The following is a 6000-nucleotide window of genomic DNA, read 5'->3' on the forward strand; positions in this document are numbered from 1 at the left end:
ACGCCATCTCTCAGGCCCCTCGATTCTTTTCTTTTACGTTTTTACCACTGGCCATGATTCCTTTGCTTAAAATGCTGCTCTCCAAACCTATATTCTCAGAAAGTTATCAGATTAAAGCTGATGCTACATACTAGTAGATTTCTTTTCCCTAGAAAACACTCTTTGGCTGTATGAATCTGCTATTTATGTTCTACTTGCTTTTTTTGTCATGTGTTATTTTGCTTATAAAGAAGCAGAATTCCTTAACCGTATGTAATTCTTAGTCACTAGTTTTGATGTTAAGCTCAAAATTAATTCCATTGCTGCTGCTCATTATTGCTTTGGACTTCCTTTGGTTCACCCTCAAACTTCTCAGTGGACCCTTCATTCCATTCAACAGGTCCTCTAATCTTTTTAATTTTCAGTGAGGAAAGCAACGTCACCATGCAGCCTTATCAGTGTTACACTGAATTTTATCAATCTCACTCCTGAATCATTCTTTTGCTTCATTCATTACTTCTTCGGCGTACAGATGAACAGTAGTTTCGAAGGTGTCAATAACCTGTTGTAATCCGAGCACCTCGTCTGAATCCTTGTCTGAATCCTTCCTCCTCATAATTCCCACTTGATCATAGTATGTATTGTATATAATCCTGCTTTGCCTAGTCCTTAATCATATTTTCTTAGAACTTCGAAAATAGTACACCTTTTTTCAGGACAAACACTTTTTCTTGCTCGGTAAAATCTGAGGACACGTCTCGACGTTTCTTAGGTTGTTAGCACAATGTCAGAACTGCCACTGTAGTGTCCTTGCCTAACTTAAAGTGAAAGTGATTCTCTATTTTATTATCCATTCTATGAATTTATTCAGCCACCAACTTTGACGCTTGAGTTCTTAAGCTGATTTGTAAGATAGTTCTCGCGCATATCTGTCTTTACTCTCTTCGGAATTATGAGGATAATTTTTCGAAAGTGTCTTGGTATATCTCGGGTCCCATAGATTCTACAAACCGACTTGAATATTCGTCTAGTTGCCACTTCTTCTGTGATTTTAGAAATTCCGAAGGAATAGTACACCATGATTTACTCCTTTCTGGAACTCAGGTGTTCCAAAGCTCAGTTAAATCCTGACTCTAATTGTATGCTCCCTATATTTTCTACATCGACTACCATTACTTTTTGGATCACATCATCTGACGGTTCCTCCCCCTCATCGAGCCCTCCATTGTACTCTTTCTACTTTCACGCTCGTTCCTCTAGGTTCATATTAATGTGACACCACACTGGTTCAAATGTGTGGCCTAGCACAGTCTGATCTACTTTTGTCATATTTTGTAACTCCGAAATAGGTTAACGTCTTAGTTCAACATCTTCAGTATTTTTCAGGTGACTTGATTACAGTATAAAACCTTTGTCCAGTGCGATGCCAATTTAAGGCCAATAATGTTCTGATACCCTATCTATGCGATTTTGCTTTCCACGAAATGATGTTGTGGTCGTCAGTCCAAAGACTAGTTTGATGCAACCTCTCATCCTACCCTATTCTTTACAAGCCTATTCATCTGCGGATAGCTACTTCAACCTACGTCCTTCCGAAACTGCTAACTGTATTAATCTTTTCGTCTCCCTCTACGAATTTTACCCTCTACACGTCGTTCCAGTACTAAACTTGCAGTCCATTGATGTCTCAGAATGTCTCCTATCAACCGATCCCTTCTTTCAGGGCAGTTCTACTACAGATTTTTGTCTCCCCAGTTCTGTTCAGCATCTCCTCATTAGTTACGCGACCTACTCAACCTATGTTCGGCATTCTTCTGTAACACCATGTTTCAAATCACACCATGTTTCAAATCACGCTATTCCCTTCATGTCTAAACTGTTTATCCTCCATGATTCATTTCCATATATTGCTACATTCTAAACAAATGCTTCCAGAAAAGACTTCCTAACAGATGATATATATATATAGGGTTATTACAAATGATTGAAGCGATTTCACAGCTCTACAATAACTTTATTATTTGAGATATTTTCACAATGCTTTGCACACACATACAAAAACTCAAAAAGTTTTTTTAGGCATTCACAAATGTTCGATATGTGCCCCTTTAGTGATTCGGCAGACATCAAGCCGATAAACAAGTTCCTCCCACACTCGGCGCAGCATGTCCCCATCAATGAGTTCGAAAGCATTGTTGATGCGAGCTCGCAGTTCTGGCACGTTTCTTGGTAGAGGAGGTTTAAACACTGAATCTTTCACATCACTATGCGTGAAACTTGCCCGCACGCGTTCAACCGTTTCTTCGCTCACTGCAGGCCGACCCGTTGATTTCCCCTTACAGAGGCATCCAGAAGCTTTAAACTGCGCATACCATCGCCGAATGGAGTTAGCAGTTGGTGGATCTTTGTTGAACTTCGTCCTGAAGTGTCGTTGCACTGTTATGACTGACTGATGTGAGTGCATTTCAAGCACGACATACGCTTTCTCGGCTCTTGTCGCCATTTTGTCTCACTGCGCTCTCGAGCATTCTGGCGGCAGAAACCTGAAGTGCGGCTTCAGCCGAACAAAACTTCATGAGTTTTTCTACGTATCTGTAGTGTGTCGTGATCATATGTCAATGAATGGAGCTACAGTGAATTTACGAAACCGCTTCAATCATTTGTAATATATATATATATATATATATATATATATATATATGTGTGTGTGTGTGTGTGTGTGTGTGTGTAGCAGTGACGTTGAACGTGATGTCCGAGTCGGTTTGTAGGTTAAAGACATTTTTAAAATTGGAGCCCAAGAATTTAATATAGATTCGAAAAGAGCAGCAAATTTTATGTTGAAAATGATACATTATGCATGGCCAAGGTAAGGCTCAATGAAGGTCAAAGAAACAAATAAGTTTTTACTTCTAGTAGCGATTAACTCGGAATACTGGAAGGATACAGCAGCAGCAGCACTCCGTCTTGAGGCCAAAAGTGGCCCATCGGGACCATCCGACTGCCGTGTCATCCTCAGCTGAGGATGCGGATAGGAGGGGCATGTGGTCAGCACACTGCTCTCCCGGTCGTTATGATGGTTTTCTTTGACCGGAGCCGCTACTATGCGGTCGAGTAGCTCCTCAATTGGAATCACGAGGCTGAGTGCACCCCGAAAAATGGTAACAGCGCATGGCGGCCCGGATGGTCACCCATCCAAGTGTCAGCCATGCCCGCCCGACAGCGCTTATCTTCGTGATCTGACGGAAACCGGTACTGGAGGGATAAAGTAAAATGCAATGTTAGATGCGGACTGGAAAGGATATAAGGTGTGACGTAACATTACCAATAACAATTATTTTAAAGGTAATTATCGAAAGTCGTTCGAAAACTGAGTCTCGTTTCATGCAAATCTCTATTTCTGGCGGATTTGGAAAGAGCACACATCTTTAAGTTTTAATTAAAGTGTTTATTGGCAAAAATAAATACATCAGATAGTATAAATATTGTTGTGGCTAGACAGAACATACAAGACATAAATAAAACATAGATCATTGATTTACAATTCGAACAAGTCCCTTCGTGTCTCGTTCCACGAGATGTCCCTTCTAATTTCTATCTAAGATTGTATTTTGCTGTAGCCTTCCTCTATTCTAAGTTAATATCTACTAGAACTAAAAACATACTTGCTTATTGGACCTTCATTACAGTAGTCATCACCCTGAAGGACGTATAAGTTTATACATAAAATTTGCCTCTCTTTTCAGGTCTTGACTCAAATAATAAGGTTCCCATTTAAAGAATGACTTTAACCTCCAATTCACCTTCAAAATTACTTTCAAAGTCGCGGCCATTAGTACCAGTGAGTGACCCTCTACGCTATCTTCAACTTCTATCTACAACATTTTGTTGTATCATCTCCACCACGAGTTATTCCCCATTATGGAGTAAAATAATTATATATTACATTTTGCTTTTGTTGATGTTTATCTTATATCCTCATTTCTGTTAAGTTGTTCTTCCAAGTCCTTTGCTGTCTCTGACGGAACTACATTGTCATCTGCAATCTTAAAATTTTTTATTTCTTCTTCCTCTACTTTAAACGCTACTCGAAATTTTTGTTTGGTGTCCATTACTTCTTGTTCAATGTAAATATTGGATACCATTGGGGATACATTACAACACTGTCTCATTCCCTTCTCAACCACTGCTTCCCTTCATACCTCTCGACTCTTAAAACCGCCGTCCATGTTCTGTACAAGTACATGAAATATAGCTACCAATAAGCAGTAGGCCAAATGCACGTGGGATTTGCTCTAATGGCAACTGAAAGATAAGGGTAAACAAAATGTTATTAAACTACTGGTCCTGTATATGCAAAGCAATTACACCAACATTCTTAACAGGAGAAAAGAAATGGCATTTCTCTCAACATTATGTGGAACTGATTATTAAAAGTTTAAGCGCATACCTCGTAGTAGTTCGACAACAGTGTCGAGGTCGTTAATGACGTACAACCCTGTAACTGAAATCTGAAGAGTACGATCTGCGTTAAGTCGTTGGAAGAAAATCTTGATATGGGATGTCTTTAGCACAATGTGATATAACGACGTAGGTTCGAACGACCGTCGGTTTTCGTTATTCCTGAGATTTGGAATATCACACAACAATCAAGGAGACCCAGAACCTACAGTTCACAGATTTCATAGCGTTGTATAACAGTGAGGAATAAAGTAAGCGTCGAATGTACCGAAGTAGGTGGAGATTAAATATCTGAGGCTCTCTTTCACTTTTTTCTTCCCAAATTTCGTTACGCTCGTTTGTCATTATGGAAGACCCTGTATCTTTCACTGGATGAGTATTAGAAATGATATACCGTATAATTATCACTGAGTAGCATCGACTGCCACTGAATTTACCAGTAGCAGGTGCTGTATCCCGAGGCAGTTACTTTGGAGAAACATGATGTAGTGGCTTCGATACCTACTGTTTGTAATCCTCTAAAGTGGTGATCACAGGTGTTTCCCCAAAATGGTCAACTCACAATGAATAAACGGCTAGCCTTGCGCCTTATAAGGTAATGGACTGTTCACGAAACTACGATCTTAAACGTCTGGTACACGGAATTCGTTTAAGATTTGATGTATTCTATTCAATTCCGGATCGTTTCAGAGTCAGTTAACAATTACGAATGGGTAATATAACAAAAATCTTTCTGCAACTAATATTATCCAACAAATTAAATATGTTATACAATTTTTAAAAGGTGGTTTTACGTTACTTACACCATGTTCATCCAACTGAACTACTGTTCCATGTCTAAAGACTTACTTTTGTTGTCCGATTGAGAGAGAATGTGGATAGTTAGCTACATTAAAAGGCCACGATCGATTCTTTGTTGTATTACGAGTTATCGAAGGCGAAAAATATTAAACGCAGAATATAAAGAGAACTTGCGAAATTACATTTGATTCCCGGCAGACCTCAAGATCCTAAAGATAAGCGAAGATTTGAACGAGATGACGATCCGCCTATGTAAGTAGTCTCGACCAGCGGGCGAATTAAAACCTTTTTTAAATTATTCATTATTTTGCTGGAATTCGGAGAGGAATATGTGTTTCATTCGTCTTCTGTTTTCTCAAACACTTGCTCAGAGTAAGATTGCAGATTTCACTCATGAAAAAATACAGTATTTTTGCTCACTTAACATTTTATTTTTGATGAACTTTACACTTCGACATGGAGTGTTTTCAGTCAAAGAATCATTAGTTTTGGTATCTGATTATACCTCCGAAACTTTTCGAAGGTGTACATGTAAACACATTTAACCTAGTATAAAGAAGAATGGGATAACAGCGTGGTCATTAGAGACCGAGCACAAGCTTGGAATACGAAAGAAAGAAATCGGCCGTGCCCGTTTCAAAAGATCTATTCCTGCACTTGTATGCGGCGATTTACGGAAACCACGGAATATCTAAATCTGGATAGCTGACGGGGATTCGAACCGTCGATCTCCTATCTCGGTACGCAGGTTATTGATATATA

Source organism: Schistocerca piceifrons, chromosome 2 (assembly GCF_021461385.2).
Source record: "Schistocerca piceifrons isolate TAMUIC-IGC-003096 chromosome 2, iqSchPice1.1, whole genome shotgun sequence".
In the NCBI taxonomy this organism is placed as follows: Eukaryota; Metazoa; Arthropoda; class Insecta; order Orthoptera; family Acrididae; genus Schistocerca; species Schistocerca piceifrons.